Raw genomic sequence first — 17982 nt, forward strand, 5'->3', positions numbered from 1 at the left:
TTAAACTCTCCAACAACCAGATATATAAGGAAGAGCTTTTAATTTTATCAAAGAATTGACACCGAGGACATCAGTCATCATATTCTTCCATGTCCTGCTCAGAAAATATTTCTCCATCATGAATGGAATAGAGACATCCCAGCCTGATTTTTTCTACCCATTCCCTTAGTATCACTTCTATCTCTTTTTCCTGGTAGAAAAGAATGGGGGAGACAAAAAAAAACTCAAAAACACCAAACCTCTAGTCTCTAGAGTTCTGGCAGTGATAGATGAATAAACCCAGATTGTCTTGCCTTTGTCTGAACAGTTATTGAAGAGTTAGCTATGGAAGGTATGATGGATTTACATAATTTTCATGTTTCACCTTTTGCCTTGACTATTAGGAAACTAAGTAGTGGCTTTTCTTCTTTTGTGACATTAGGTTGGGAAAAGGATATTTTCCTTTTACTTCCTGGAGGGAGAGAGAGAGAGTGTGTGTTTATATGGTAGGGTTTGCTTTAATCATCAGCTGTCTTGATATCTCTTTGGGTATTAAGATGGCAGCTACTATATGAAAGCACTAGGTTGCTAAGTCTTTTCCTCACTCCTGATGACAGCAGAGCTCCTGGGACAAAGGACTCCACTTATTTCCTGCTGCTTTGTCTTTCCTCTTCCAGTGGATGATGCAATTTTCTTGTGAGGCTCTTTTCCCGAGGAGAAACAGTTTGCTGTTATCCATGCAAACTTTCTGGATGGGTGAGGGAGCTGAGTGATGGTTGGTAAGGGTGGATGAAGAGCTGAATTTTCTCCGTGATCAAATGCCCCTAGGCCCTCCTTGCCTTTTGGGATGGCCAGAACAAGCATTCAGAGTCTACTGCATTTCCCCAAAGCCTTCCTCCATTCAAAGTTGCTTACCACATCTGGTTTCATTGCTTGTTCTGACTGAGTCCAGGAAGCAAGGACCTCGCCTTCAGTTCCTCATGCTCACTTCTGGTCTGCCATGGGACCAGGTAGCCCCTGTTCACAGTGGAGACTAGGTTTTCATTTGCCTCCGTCTCTGTTTTAATTCTTGTGTGCATGCTTCCTGGATGAGTGTGAACCTGCTCTATGTTTAGTCCACTTCAATCTAGACCCCATTTATAAGCCCTCGGCTGGGGATTTCTTCTCAACATTCTCACTTAGATACACACTGAAAAGTGACATTCATAATTAAGCATGCAACACATATCTTAGGAAGATGGAGGTTTCTTTAGAGATATGATTATTACATTATTATTTTAAAATGGTAAAAGAGTTATATATTTATATTCAATCGTTATTTTGTAGTTTGAATGGTTTAAGAACTTGGATTATAAATTTCAACATTATTCATAATTGTATCAAATGGCACTTCTTTCCAGACCTTCACTAATTTTGTTTGTTTTTCTTAAAATAGAGGGAATAATTGGCTGAGCCAATTCTTTCTGTCTGAATTCTGGGCTTTGACCTTCCTTTGAATCTTCTGGCACCAGATTGTTTCTGGGTGCTGTGTTCCCTGGGGGCTGGGAATTTTCAGCCAGAACTATGAAGATTGAGATATGACTTCTAGCAGATTAAAGAAAAAGTGTTCAGTGGTATACTTGTTTACCACCAAGTATGAAGATTTCTATGGCAAAGCTCTGAAGAAGTTTAAGAGATTTTTTTTAAGTTTATGTTTTTTAAAAATATATATCTTTTCTGATAATTTTCCTGAAAGTTGGATCATTTTGATCCTTGTACATAAGATTTCTTTATTTCTACATTTAAATTAATTTAATTTATGATGATTATCTTTTTATTGTATTTGAAAAGTAAGTACAGAAACAAAATGATCTCATCACTCATTACTATCTTAATATTTAAATTTGGATTGTGTGTTTAACACAGAGTCACTAAAAAGATGTCCATAAGTTCCTAAGGAACGGTTTTGGTTCACAATTTGCCATTATTTTATGACTCACCCAGTCATCAGACATGACCTGCCTTTGATGGTGCCATTATGTTAAAGTATTGGTGCTCCTAAAAGGTTTTAAAAGAGTGGGACTATTATTGCATATTTACCATGTGTGCAGATTTCTAGTAAATACTATAAATAAAATCTCCTATGATGACTGTGGCTTTGTGAATTATCTTCTTCTCCCCATCAGATTATACATGGAGGTACAGTCACAAGTTGCATGAAATTCTGAGGCCTCCACTTGCTAGGGATGATTGGTAGGATGTCAGTCTAGTTGCAGAAAACTGCTGATTAAATCACACTATCTGAGAGGTTACCTGGCTAGGTATTTAATCCTCACTTAACTTGTGATAATTCATCATCTCCATATTTCATTTGAAGAAATGAGGCAGAGCAGCTTCAAGTGCTTATTCTTGATAAGACAGGAAGTGACACTGGAGTGCCATTGGCTATTGATTCTGTAATGTGGTTCTCCAAAGAAACCATGCCAACAGGACACACACAGAGAAAGAGAAAAAGAGAGAGAGAGAGAGAGAGTGAACTATAGAAAGGGAGAGAGACAGAGAAAGACAAAGGGCAGAGGAACTAATGGGACACAATTATGGAGGCTGAAAGTCCCATCAGCTGCCAGTAGGGAGCCGGAACACCAGGAAACCCAGCACTGTAATTCACCCAATTCTGAAGGTTCAAGGCCAAGAAGCTACAATGTCCAGTGGTGAAGGAGGTAGATGCCCAAGCTCTCGTAGAGAATCTGTCCTTCTGCTATTTTGTTCTATTTAAGCCCTCAACTGAGTGTGTGATGCCTACCCACACTGCTGGCAGTGAATCTTCTTTAACCTTTTCCAGAAGTGGCTTCATAGACATTTCAGGAACAATGTTCCCACAGATTCTGGGCATTCCTTAGGCCAGGCAAGCTCACACATAAAATTGACCATGAGAAACCCTTAGTCATTAGTACAACATACTGATGGCTACATAGATACTGCTTTTATATCAAATATTATGTGTATATTTCATGCTTCATACACTAATCTAATGTTACAATCAGCCTAGGTGAGAAATACTTGTTTATTTAAGTGAACTCTGTGGTGCCAGCTAACACACACACCACACACACACACACACACAAACATATCTACATAATACCTGACTAAACGTCATTTGATATTTTCTGAGATATATAGCTGTAGGTAAAAATGCAGAAAAACATATACCTACAAATGTAGATATAGACAGATAGACAGATAGACAGACAGAGATGAGTGGATGGATGGACAGATGGACAGGCACTGGAAAGGATCATTCAACATCAAAGAGCCAACGAGCATCCCTGCTCTCTGCCGGGACACTTCACCATCGTGCTGGAGAAAGATCTGCATTCCAAAGGAAGGTCAGTCCCCCAAAATGATAACAAAATGGACAACGCAGTTGCCAAAAATGCACCTCTGTGGACATTTCAGATCTTAAAGCATCACATAACTAGAGAACATTTACTCATTCATTCACTCATTCATAAGTTTTGCCGGAACAACCATGGTTTGCCAAGGTCTTGGGGCTGGAATGTAAAGACAAATGTGCCAGACTGGCCTTCCTGTGAGGAATGAGCCTTTTGCAGCAGTTATCATTATTGAGCTGTTATATAATTGAGCTGTGAAGAAAAAGGCAGCAGAGAATTCCATTGGATAAAGAAGATGGTATCTAGAGGAGTCCTGAAGGAGGAAGAGAAGCTGCTGGGCAGACAGCAGAGCAAAGTCATCATTGGAGAAAGGAGGAAGGTGGCCACCCAAATCTACGCCCTGTCACCTTCAGTAACATGTTTTCATACTGCATCTTCCCCAAAGGAAGATGTTTGGAAAAGAAATCACAATGCCCACTGGGGAATGGTGGAGTTTAGGGTGGGCTGTGGGCAGCATAGTCTACTGTTTGTGTCATAATTGCTTTGGCTCGATGTCAAGACTGGAAACTGTGTGACATAAAATGCTCTTGTGAGTAATGGATCTTTCAAAGTTGGTATACATGCTATTAAAAAAGGACCTTTCAGCAAGTTTTATAACCCCTTTAAAATATTTTAATTGTGTTTTTTGAAAATAATCACTTTAGGTTCTAGGTACCATAAAATGAAATATCAGAAGAGTAATGTCAGTACTCTGACATTTTTATTGACTGAGAAGGGGCAAGGTAGGTCAAACTCTGTCTGATTTGCCAGAGACGTGTCCTGAGGCCGTGAGTTTGCATATATATGGCTCACAGACGAAAGGTGCATTTCAAGAGTGAGTTTTACAGTTTCAGTAGAAGACCTAGAGTCCAAAATGTATGGAGGTTATTTTTGCATTGAATGTTGGCAGTTCAGGTTGAATTCCATTTTCGTTACTGAAATGCTTGTATGCTGTGAACACAGCTGTAAAGTGATGTAAACTCCCTCACCATGGATCGAATGCATTTTCCTTCTTTTTTTCTTTATCGCCACTAATAGCTTAAAGATATCAATGGAATGACATCTGTTTTCAAGCTTATACAAGTTTAACAAGAAGAGGCATGCAAAAGGCATGGTAAAAGCATGGCAGTTAATTTTGAAATTGGTCAATTTTTTTATCATTCAGCCACCTCATTTCTAGCCATACCTGAGCTTCCCAACATCAAAGAAGAAAATATATGATTCAATGTGGAGTGTAACTTGTCTATGAAATAAACCATTGCTTACTTTTCTTATTAAGAAGATGCTTACTGTATAACAAGAAGGGCCAAGCTGAAATACACTTGTTGTTACATATGTTTCCAGGAACAACAGCTGGACTAAAACGCACCAGAAGGATAAGGTTTCAGTAGATTAGCCCTGTATCACTTTGAGTGTGAGCATTGGTTTTCAATTTACAACTGTTATGTCTGTTCATATGTAGACAATCCAGATCTGCCTAGAGATATATGCAAACTTGGTGCAGAGCAGGTTCTTCTTCTAGCCCTTGGCAGCCCTGCTTGGGATGACTTTGACCATACAGCCCCTGCTCTCCTAACCCTGGGGTGGCATCCCTGAAAGGTGCCCAGGAGCCCCGGGCTCAGGGCTGTGCCTCTCTAGAGTCTGACTGGCCAATGAATACTGTTTCCAGAGAAAAGACTTCGTTGTGTTCTCAAGCACCTATGGAAGAAGTAAAGGGTTGCTGATACATTAGGTATTAAATGTGGCTAATTTATGGAAAAAACAAAAGTCTATTAAAAAGCAGGATTTTGAGTTGTTGTTTTTGGCAATGCAGTGCACCAGAAAAAAAACACCAGTTGACAATGTGAGTGAAACTGTTTCAGACACATACAGAAATACATATATTTGTAGATACACACCATGACACACAAAACACACTCCCAGGGCAGGTTCTACCCACACACAATATAACTAACACACACACTCCAGCCAGCGTCAACACCTCAAACCTGACCCATCATGAACTCAGAACCATGGTTGTCTATTGAACAGTTGTCACCATGTAAAATAGCCCCAATTCAAACAGTAGAATCCCACAAAAAGCTGTAGCATATAGCCCTCAACATAAACCTGACATTTCGTAAGAAATGGAACGATGAGGAAAACAGACAATGACCAACATTCCAAACACTGCATGACCAGTGAAATAAGGAAGTCACGACATGAAAGAGAAAACGCTCCTGTTGTTCCTTGTTTCACGGTACTCAAGCTTAGCAGAGCAAGGACTCCGCACAGCCCAGTTAAAAGCGTGTGCAGGTAGTGCTGTTCCTACCTGTGGCCTCTTCCCAGGTCTTGGATGTGCTTCCTCCCAGGTGGGGGATTCTTACCATTTTCCAAGTGAACTAATTTCCTGTTCTAACTGTTCCTCCAGTTTCTGTTCTGTCCACACCCTTGTTAAGTTCTGTGTTTAGCTGAGGACATTGACCTCAGCTGCCTGTAAATGTGAGGGACTTGACCCATTGTTGTGAGCAGTACCTACCCCAAAATTAAAATTATGCTCAGCACTGTTTCAGAAGCCCCTGGAGTGGACCCAGATTGTTGCATTTGCAGGCCTTTTTATCACAAGCCCCTGTCACCTGTTTCTTCCCCCTCAATAAATCCTTGAGGCTGCCCCGATAAAGGTCAAGTGTATTATGAAATAAAGGGGACATTGTTCATCTCAGATACTTCTCCATCTTCTCACAGATGTGACAAATGCCGAGTCAGCACATATTGTTAGCTGTATATAACGTACACGGGGAACCTTGCAGAGTTAGCAGGGCTGAAGGAAGAATGATTCTGTGGTCTCATTGAAATGCTGACATTCACCAGAAAGAAAACCCCTTCTTCATGGAAATGTTTTCTTCCAGCCTTGGTACCAGGAGAGGGCAGGATTGCTGCCCATGGATGCTGAGACAGAATAGAGACGTGATCTGTTAATCTAATAGATCACTACTTTGCCAACTTCAATCTTCCTCAAGGTAAACCTCTTCCAAAAGCAGGCCAGCAGCCTCTCCTTGCTGTGGACTCTCAGTCAGAGCCAGGAAGCAAGATGTGTGTGTTTTCTCACTAAAACTTTCCATTGATTCATTTTGCTATTTCTTTTATTAATTACTAAACTAAATTTTTCCATTGTAAAAATGCAGAAAAGCTGTCAAGATGTCAAAAATCATCTTATTCCCTGTATGAAAGACATTTCGTGGAGCAGATGGATCCCTTCAAGTTCAAAGCCATGGTGTTGCGGAAACCTCAAGCTGAGACACAGGACACTGAGGCAATGTAGCAGGAAGCAACATTTTATTGTGCCAGCACAAACCCAACAGACTCATGTCCAAAGGCTGAGCCCCAAGAACAAAGGGGTCTCACCTTATATACCCTTGCAAGCAGGTTACAGAAGCAAAAAGCAAAGCTCAACCCACATATGGCTGCATGTGACTTTATTGGCTATTTCATTTCCCCAGTGCTATGTGACCTTCTTCATGTTTCAATTTTTAAGTTTTATTTCTCTGTTTTACCATCCCTTCCCCCTGCCTCATTATCAGAACACAGCCTTTCTGTTTCTCTCCTGCTACATCATTCCCCTCTTTGATGATCGGACCCACCTACAGTCAAAGAGCATCATCTTGATCTAGGGGGTTTGTATTTTTATAGCATCATTATATGGGCAGCTGTTTTTCTTTTTATAGTGGCCTCTGCAATACCAGGGGAACCAGGCAGGGTAATATTAAGCATGCTGCTAGGATAAGACCCATCAGCCCACGTTTATGACAAATGTAGTCTGTATTGTGTTCTTTACTCTGAGACTTTTAGTATCATTTATCAGCAACCTCATTAACCTGGGAATATATGAGCTGATTTAATATTTGACCTGTTGGTGCGTGCATGATCAAAGTATGGAGGTATGGAGAGCCCAACAATGGCTCTCTTATAACATTTAGTACATGGGAAAAACCTTGCAAGGACCAACCCAAAAGGTAGGAGTCCAAGTGTGTAGAGGAGAGCAGGGGTGCGTCCCATGTTTGAGCTTCCTCTGTGTGTAGACTGGTCAGCTTTTGGAGTGAATAGAGAAGGGCTGTTGTACTCTTGTTTGTGGTCTCCTGTTATCTCCTGGGAAGCAAAGTCTTGCCGAGGAAGGGCACAGGTGCTCTGGAGGATGATCTTGGATGGTGAGGTTGAGTCAGGGATGCACTCCCACTCAGGAGAGGCTGGCTTTATTTGTCTGTGGTGGATCCAGAGAGCATTTTTTGTTATTTTAACTGTAGTGGGAATAGACAAGATAACCACAAAAGGGCCCCTCTAATGGGGTTTTAATGGTTGGGCATTTTATTCTTTTACCCAGAGAGTATCTCTTGTTTTTTTTTTTTAATTGAGTAGAATTACCATGGCAACAATATATTATCAGTATATATGTCCAAGAAAACTCATTGTTTAAAAAGGTTAAAACTACCATCTTAAAGTATCAAAGGACATGTTCAGAGCCAGAAAAAATAGTCATTTTGTCTTTAAGTAGAAGACTCTGTCTAAAAATATGAGTTTGTGTCTGGAAAGGCTTTAATGTCAGATAGCCACACATGTAAAAGAACTATTTCCTCAATGCTCTCAGTCTTGGTTATTTTTGAGAAGTCTGGCACCAGTGACTTCGTTTGAACTTTGATGGCATTCCCCCCTTGTCTCCAAACTGTTTGTCTCTGAGCAGTCTTTTCTGAAGATCTGTCTCCCATCCAAGTACTAATCAGGCCCAACCCTGCTTAGCTTCTAAGACCAGATGAGATTGGGCGAATTCAGTGGTATGGCCATACACTGAAGACTGTTTTTGATTGGTCATTTTTTTCCCTTATTGTGAGGATTTGCTCCTTCTTGGATTTTGTTTGTTTGGTTGGGCTTGGTCTTACATTAGGGTGGAAATAATGAACAGATCAGGTGGGAGTCAGTGCCAAATAGACCTTTTTGGCCAAATTTAAGCAACAAAGGAGTGGCCATTGTGCAATGGGTTTTTAGACAAGGACAATTCAAAACAAAATCCAACAAAAGCAGATGTCTAAAAAGCTAACTTGGTTAACACATAAGCACTTATTAGAGTCATTTTTATGGACTTGATTGTATATGCCCCAGAAAGATTATAACTGTAATGACAAAAACTTAAAAGAGCCATGGTTAAAATTTTGATGGACAATTTAGCAACTAACGGAATAGTATAAGAGTACCATAAACTTTTTGTTGCTGTGTTTCACTAAATTTTGTATTTTAGAAGGTTTGATATACTTGAAAAACATAAATATATTTAGTATAAGGAACCAGCAATAGCATCACAGCTCTATAGAGGTTATATATACATATTAGTTTAGTTGTTCTTGAAGTAAAACCTTAGATTTTTATCAGTTGTAGGGAGAAGAACAGTTTTAGTAAACACAAATAGCCCAGTCACAGACACATATAGGGTACTGAATATATTGGAATCACCCAAGACAACAGTTGTTTAACTATGAGGTCATCTAGAAAATTTTACAAAAACTGTTAGAAAATAAGAGGCATGAAAGAGGCAGAGAGACAGCTCAAACACCAGCACAGGGTTTATTGTTTGGGCAGGAATCCTGTGGAAGGGGACCCCAGCAAGACAGCTGGAGCCCATTGCCACACACAGACTTGGGCTAGATATAGGGGGCTAGTGGAAAAGTACCAGGAAGGTCACTAAGGGATACTGTTGCTGGGCAACCAAGAAAGATAAATTATAATGTCATTGACATACATCTGGGGGATAAAGGTTAACAATTTTCTCTGTCTGTCTTTGGGGTTGAGTGGGGAGTTTCTAGTAAGCCATCTGCAAGCGGAGAGGAGGTCTGGTCCTAACATGGCTGTCCTTCCTCATTGTTAACCCCAGCATAAACCAGCTCTTTAATGAACATGACTCGGTTACCTTAGTAGTTAAAATCCCAACAAAAATTATCAGAGAACACAGGTAAATATTTATGGGGACTAAGTGTGGAGTTAGGAAAACTAATGGCCAAGAATCATGGCTCAGATGTTGATAAGGGATCACATCCCAAATTATTGACATTAACAGATGGCTCATGACATACAGCAGGATCCCACCAACCTGTAGTCAATGGAGCCCCCCTAAAATAACAGGTCCAATCTGGACATCTTAAGCCCCAAATTCTCTCCGCCTGCCATGTGGAAAGAGTAGGTCTAACACCTACACTTTGTTGACTCCAATAAAAACTGGATGTCTTGACCAGTGTACTCCTTTTTGAGTTTTTATTTCTTTATCCTATCTGGAGGGTGTACTTTGGCTTTGGTTTTTTTTTTTTTTTTTTTTTTACTTTGCTTTACATAAGTAAATTTGTCTCAACCCTCATATCAGTGCAGCAGTACTCCCTGTGCTTAGCTGCATCCTGCCTCTCTGTGTTTTAATAAACTCTTGTTGTTTTGATAAATTTGTGGAGTAACCTGTAGCCCCAAAAAGTTTTGACAATTATCTTGACAAAACAAAAAACATTGTCAAGATAGTTTTGTAAATGCTATTAAGAACAATATTTTTAAGATAGTCTTGTTGCTATGAGCTTAGGGACTTAAGTTTTAATTTAACATCAATACATTAAATTTTGACCTTACAAAACCTTTAATGTAACAGGATTTTAGTCAACTCAATAACTTGCATAAGCATTTATAAGCTCCATCCTTTTATGACAACTTACTTTGTACCTTTATGACAACTTATTTTGTATCCCCTTGGGGAGTTTGTTTTTATTCTTTTTTAATTTAAAACTATTTTTAACCTTTTGTTTTTAAAAATCATATCCTTAATAATACATGTATATATATTTATATGTTTCTTATCAAAAATAACTCACAAAACCTTTTAACCTAGAATCTTGTATTTCTATGGAAAAAAACAGAAAGAAAGCAACCTTTAAATTATTTTTTGTATAAAAACAATTTATAGAAAGCCCATTTGTTAATAGACCCATGTATTATAAGAGAGAATTAAATCCCAGATTTTATTTATGACCGAATGAAACAGGCTAAGGTCATTTTTAACTAACCAAATTTTACGATTCCTGTTGCAGGCTGTGCCCTCCCTTTTTTTCTTTTTTTCTTCCTCCTCTGGTCTGAGCCAGAGTGCTAAGAAATAAATTTGAAAACCTGTTTTCTTAAAAGTAGCAGTAGAGCACAGTAACAATTTTTTACATTTACTTTATAGTAAGAGCCATCCTCAAGATGTTTACATATTCATATGTAAAAAGCAGTTTGTAACAGAGATCTTTAAGACAAACACCCTGGTTTTTTTGTTACCTTGAATATCACATTATCCTTATAACAGCAGTTTAAGAACGATTTTTGAAGATGCTTACACATACACACACACACACAAAAAGTTTTGTAAATTAAGTGTGCCAGGAGAAAATGTCAACGTAAGCACCCATAAGATGAGCTGGATATCCAGGAGCAAATTATATTTTGCACAGTGCTTTAAAGAAATTCTCTCTTTCTCTCACATATACACACACATGCACAATTAGAGTACACTCTCAAAAAAGGAAAAAATGTTTAAATTACACCCAGAGGGCTATCCAGTGGAATGGTGGATGATGCATTGTAAGGGATGGGAATCCTATTCCCTTGAGAGACAGAAAGCCAGCCGAGAAGGTAATTGCCAAAGCAGAGTTTATTTAACTGGCTAGCCAGGATCGAGCTCCAGTATGGACACGCAGGTCCAGTCAGGAAAGCTCGACCCCCAGTCTTCTTAGGGGAAAGCTTATATAGTCCATTTCCAGCCGTTACAATGAAAAACCCGCACATTTCTTAACCAATGATTTTGTAACATCCCCCCTCATTTCAGCCTATTGAGCAACAGAACAGTAACAAGCATACTTCGTTTATCTGCATTGGGCAGGCAGGCAGAACATGTCCTGCACATAGCTCACATCCTGCATGTTTCCCCTGCAATCGTGTCTGAGTCATGTCCTGCTGCTTTGTTCATCTTATCTATACCAAAGATGGGAGGGGGTTATAGTTTTGTCTGTCATAACAGAGTTTAGTCCCTCTCATTCCCCCCTTTTCTTGGACCTAAAATGAGGAATCATCCTCAAGGGGATGAAGAGCTTGATACTGTTGGCGGAGGACCAAAAGTTGGATGGTGTTAAGTCGACCTTTGACAAAAGCCATAAGTCGGTTTAGAATCCAGGGCCCTGCGGTGGCCAGTAATAGAAGGACTATTATTGGTCCTGCTAGTGCAGAGAGAAGGGTAACAAACCAAGGGGACTGGTTAAACCAAGATTCGAACCACCCTTCTTTTGCTTCCCTCTCCTTCTTCCGTTGCTCTAGACCTTCCCGAAGTTTAGACATAGAGTCACGAATGGCCCCGGTGTGGTTGGCGTAAAAGCAACATTCCTCTCCTAGAGTTGCACAGAGGCCTCCATTCTTAAGGAACAGTAGGTCGAGCCCTCTCCGATTCTGGAGGACCACTTCAGACAAGGAAGTTAGAGACTTTTCAAGGTGACTAATGGATTTTTCAATGCGGTCTAGGTCTTCATTGATGGCTGCCCTAAGGGAGGTGAGGCCTAATTGTTGAGTGACCAGGGAGGCTATGCCGGTGCCTGCCCCGGCCAGACCTATCCCGAATAGGGTGGCGATGGTTAATGTGGTAATGGGCTCTCTTTTCATCCGAGGGCGATCAGAGCAATAAAGAATGAGATGTTCGGCTGGGTGGTATAGGATCCTGGGTACCACTATTACCATCAAACAATACTCCCAGGAGGCGTTAAAAACTGATCCAGCCAAATGGGGAGTCAGCCCAGTTAGTGAGCATGTCCACTAGGCACCTCCATCCGGAGTTATCCAATGGGAGGTATTCCAGCTTGGGTGCTCATTTATAGTGGCTCACAGCCTTTTATCCCTCCTTGGGACCTTTCCTACACAAGTTCCTCGGCCACTGACCTGAGCCATGGTTAGGCCGGCGGGTCGGGCCTCCCAATTTGTTGTAGGAACAGTGGCTTTAACTGTAAAGGAGGAGTTAACCCCTATGGCCTCGTAAAAAGGGGGCGATGAACTGTAGCAGAGCCAGCAAGCTTCAGTTAGATTAGGGGCTGTCCTATTCAAGGTCTTAAATGTAGCAAGCAATAAGGTTTCTAAGGGGTTAGGTGGTGGTGTGAAGGGAATGGTGGTGGTGGGCCCTGGAAGCGTCATCTTGGAACTTTGGGAGTTGCTGGGAGCAATACTTTGGAATGTCTGGGGGTTTTGGGTTGTGCGCGGAACTAACTTGGTTTCCAACAACTCTGGTTTTGATTTAGGATTTTTTAACACAGGATTAGGTCCTATAGGGTTAGAGATAGGCTCAAGGCGCAACAATATCTGGAATAGGACCCCTCTCCATGGCCGTTTGTAGGGCAGGAGACTCCATGTCAGTCCGCTTACCCATCTCTGCTCCTTCTTTCCCTTCTCTGTAAAGGAGATCTTTACTAAATTCGACCCTTGCTCTACCTGCCACCAGTTGTAGGGCTTAACAAATTGCATAGTAATCAAGTCTGGGGTCACTGCCCATTTCCATTCACCATCATTGGTCACTACACATTTCCAATGGGCGCAATAAAAGCTTTATATACCCCCACAGTCCCGGCGCCATGCGCCGTACTCATATCCCGGGCAGGCGAAAAACCCGTTGGAACGGAGGGCCTGGCGGTCAAGGAGCGAGGATGTACCTCCCAACACCCTTTTTCTCATATAATGCCCTTGCTGGTTTTGAGGGAGGTTGTAGAAAGTGTCCAATACCATTTCTAGATCTACATACAGTTCAGGCCACCAAGTCCATTGAGCGGCTGCCGGGTGCGAGGTTAGGTTCCATTCTTCGTGGGTGTCTCCGCTCCTCAAAACCCAGGTCTGTTCGTATGGTCGATGAGAGTTGTTTCCGGTCACACCCTGGAGGATTACCAGTAGAGTACCTACGATGGCTGTGGGGAATAGGGGACATCGCCTTCGCTTCCAGGAGGGTCCCGCACCAGCCGGAGCTTGAGTGGGTTTGTTGGATGCTTTCGTGCGGACCAATTTTCCTGTTTTTCCTCCGGAGGGTGTGCCTGTCTTACATGGGAATGGTGTACCCATGCTGCAATCCCGTCGACCTTGAGGGCGGTAGGGGTAGTAAACAGTACAACATAAGGTCCTTTCCATCTAGGCTCTAGGGTTTTGGACTGATGCCTTTTAACCCATACCATATCCCCGGGGACTATGCCATGTTCCGTGTTCGGGGTCCTCTCTGCAGTATGGTACGCTTGAATTAGGGGCCATATTTGTTGTTGTACTGTAGCTAAAGCCTGTAACGTAATCTGATAATTTGGGGCCAGATCATCTAGTCTCGGGCTTAAGGTCCTTTGAATAATGGGGGGTGGAGCCCCATACAGAATCTCAAAGGGAGTTAGCCCATGGACATATGGGGAGTTCCGGACTCGGAAGATGGCCAAGGGAAGGAGTGTCACCCAATCACCGCCAGTCTCCAGGGCCAATTTGGCTAAAGTCTCCTTTAGTGTCCTATTCATCCTTTCTACTTGCCCTGAGCTCTGGGGGTTGTATTCACAATGTAACTTCCAGTTTGCCCCCATAGCCTGGGCTAGTCCCTTCAGGACTTTACTAACGAAAGCCGGGCCATTATCTGACCCAATTGCCTCAGGCACTCTGTATCTGGGTATGATTTCCTCTAGCAAAGCCTTTGCTACTACCTGACTTGTCTCCTTCTTTGTAGGAAAAACCTCCACCCAGCCCGAAAAGGTGTCTATGAATACCAGCAAATATTTATACCCAAACTTTCCTGGTTTTACCTCAGTAAAATCCACTTCCCAACTTCTTCCTGGAGTCCTCCCTCATTCCCGAGTACCTGTATGGTGCCCCTCCCTTTGTCCTGGTTTCATGATTGTGCAGCTGGCACAATCTTCCACAATCTGGCGGACTGCTATGGTCTGGTTCGGAAATCGGAGCTGCGCGGATGTCAGCAGGTCTAACAATTTTCTCCGCCCCAAATGGGTGGACTTATGCAAGTTAATCAACAGGAACCGTCCGAGTTTTTCGGGCAGAATTAACTTGCCTTCCAGGTCACTTCTCCATCCGTTTTCCCCTTCTCTAATGGGGGAGTGGGCCCTCACCCAGGTGAAATCCTCCGTGGTGTATTCTGGTCGGGGGGGTAGCGAAGGGAGCTCTGGGACAGGCACGTCTACAGCCGCGACCATGGAAGGACTCACCATTGCTGCTCTCTTTGCTTCCTGATCTGCTCTGTTGTTGCCAACTGCTTCCGGTGTCTTGGCAGACTGGTGGCCTGGGACATACATCACTGCCACTGCCTTCGGTTTTTCCACTGCCATTAATAGACGCTGGACCTTGGCCAGGTTCTTCAGATTCTTCCCTTCTGCTGTGCAGAACCCCCTTTCGTGATAGATGGCCCCGTAGACATGGATGGTACCGAAAGCATAGCGACTATCGGTGTAGATATTGACTCGTTTCCCTTTTGCCCTCTCCAGGGCCTCTGCCAAGGCAATTAATTCCGCTTTTTGGGCTGAGGTTCCGGGTGGGAGGGCGCTGCTCCACACCGTATTTCCTTCTTGGTCGACTACAGCTGCCCCTGCTCTTCGGACTCCATCTTGGACAAAGCTGCTTCCATCCATGTACCAGTTTAATTCACAGCTAGACAGGGGGGTATCCTTTAAGTCAGCCCGTGCCTGCGTAACTTCAGAGAGGAATTCTTTGCAGTCATGAACAGGTGTCTGTAGTTCCGTATTAGGCAACAGGGTGGAAGGGTTCAGGGTTACGGGATCTGTGAATGTGATTCGAGGGGAATCCAACAAGAGCCCCTGGTAGTGGGTGAGCCTGGCATTTGTCATCCATTTCCCGGGGGGTTGTTTAAGAATTCCCTCCACCGGGTGAGGGGCCGTTACCCAAAGGGCCTGTCCAAAAGTTAATTTATCGGCTTCTCTCACTAGCATGGCAATGGCCACTATGATACGAAGGCAAGGGGGCCATCCCGCTGCTACTGCATCTAATTTTCTGGAAAGGTATGCCACAAGTCTCTTCCAGGGGCCCAGTTGTTGGGTCAGGACTCCTTTGGCTACCCCTTTTCTTTCATCTACAAATAGAGTGAATGGTCTTGTGGGATCTGGCAAGGCTAAGGCAGGGGCCTGTAAAAGAGCATTCTTTAGCTGGTCAAAGGCCTGTTGTTCTCTTTCCCCCATCTCCAATTCGGAGCCTCTTTGGTGGCCTCATATAAGGGTCTGGCTATCTCTGCAAATCCCGGAATCCAGAGTCTGCAGTATCCTGCGGAGCTTAGGAATTCTCTTACTCCCCTAGTGGATGTGGGGGATGGAATAGCCAAAATAGTCTGTTTCATGGCATCAGTAAGCCACCTTGCCCCATCTGTGATCCAATAACCCAGATATGTCACTGACCTTTTACAGATGTGGGTTTTCTTGGCACTCGCCCGATATCCCAGCTCACCTAATTCCGTTAGCAGGTGTTCGGTAGCCTTGTTGCATTCCTCTCGGGTTTCTGCCGCTAACAGTAAATCATCAACATACTGTAATACAGTGACTCGTGGGTGGCTTTGGCGAAAGTGTTCCAGGTCCTGGCTCAGGGCCTCGTTAAACAGGGTGGGAGAATTTTTAAATCCTTGCGGCAGTCTGGTCCAAGTAAGTTGTCCAGATTGGCCCCCATCCTCGTGCCACTCGAAAGCAAATAGCGGCTGGCTAATTTCTGACAATGGAATGCTGAAGAAAGCATCTTTCAGATCAAGGGTTGTATACCACACCTGTGAGGGGGGTAGGTGGCTGAGCAAGGTATAAGGATTCGGAACGGTGGGATGAATGTCCTCCGTCCATTCGTTGACCTTGCGCAGGTCTTGCACAGGCCTATAATCCTTGCCTTCTGGCTTTTGGACGGGGAGCAGAGGTGTATTCCAGGCAGACCGACAAGGCCGCAGTACTCCTTCCTTTAATAGCCTGTGGATATGAGGGGCTATGCCTCTTCGAGCCTCCTCGGGCATAGGATACTGTTTTACCCGAATGGGAAGAGTGGAAGCCTTCAATTGTATAACTACGGGAGGGAGGTGTTTGGCGAGCCCAATTCCTGCAGTCTCTGCCCAGGCCATGGGAAATCTTCTTACCCATTGGGCCATGTCCCCCCCTGACTCCGGCTGACTCTCAAACAGGCGATGTTCGTCAACCAATGATAGGGTCAGGACATGTATTGGGCTCCCCTCTCGATCAGTTACAATTATTCCGTCTGATTCAAAATGGATATGGGCCCCAATTTTGGTGAGTAGGTCCCGACCGAGCAGGGGGGCAGGGCTCTCAGGAACAACCAGGAAGGAGTGTGTGACCTGGTGTTTTCCTAAGTTTACCCTTCTTTTGGTAGTCCATGTACATAACTGTGTACTGGTGGCCCCCTGAACGACACTTGTTCGTTCCTTGTTCAAAGGTCCATGTGCCTTGTTTAAGACCGAATACTGGGCGCCGGTATCCACCATGAATCCCATTGGCTTCCCCTCCACATGTATTGTTACCCAAGACTCGGGGAGGGGGTCCGAGCCCCGTCTCCTTCAGTCCTCTTCTCCGGCTAGGAGGACTCTGGCCTGCTCTACTACTTGCTCCCTTTCCCTTCTGTCCCCCGGTCTCCTTTCAAACCCTCTTCTTCTCTTTAACTTAGGACATTCTCTTTTCCAATGCCCAGTTTCCTTACAGTAAAAACAGTGTTCCTTATCCGGGGTCCTGGCATGGCCCCCTCCCCGGGGCGGGTCTCGGACACCCACTAAGAAAATACGGGCCAGTTCTCTTTGTTGCTTTCGGTTTTCCTTAGCCTGGAACTCCCTGTCCTCCTTTCTCGATTTCTCCTGGGCTTCCCTGTCTTCCTTTCTCCTCCTTTCCTCCCTTTCTTCCGGAGTTTCCCTAGCGGTAAAGACCTTCTCTGCTATTTGTAGCATCTCTCTAATGGTCATTTCCCCTAAGTTCTCCTGTTTATTGACTTTTCTCCTAATATCTGGAGCTGCCTGATTAATAAATGAGAGCACCACAGCAGACCGGTGGAGCTCCACCTCAGGGTCAATAGGGGTGTACTGACGGTATGCCTCGTAGAGGCGCTCTAAGAAACCAGCCGGGCTTTCGTTTTCCCCTTGAACGACTGCTTTCACTTTTGCAAAATTGGTGGGCCTTCTAGCGGCCACTCGGAGACCGGCCATAAGAGTCTGGCGGTAGATCCGAAGACACTCCCTACCTTCTGCAGTCCCGAAATCCCAATCAGGGCGGCGTAGGGGAAAAGCCTCATTTATGGCCGGTTGGAGAGTTGTGGGTCTCCCATTATCCCCCAAGACGTTCTTCCTTGCTTCATTGAGGATGCGCTCTTGTTCCTCCGTCGTAAAAAGAGTATTGAGCAGCTGATGACAGTCATCCCAAGTGGGACGGTGTGTATGCATGATGGACTCCAAGAGATCTATGAGACACTTGGGATCTTCCAAAAAGGGCGGGTTCTGCGTCCTCCAGTTATATAGATCACTGGAGGAGAATGGCCAGTACTGAAACTGTTGCCCCCCTCCCGGTCCCCCTTGGCC

The sequence above is a fragment of the Castor canadensis genome, chromosome 6 (genome assembly GCF_047511655.1).
Source record: "Castor canadensis chromosome 6, mCasCan1.hap1v2, whole genome shotgun sequence".
Lineage (NCBI taxonomy): Eukaryota > Metazoa > Chordata > Mammalia > Rodentia > Castoridae > Castor > Castor canadensis.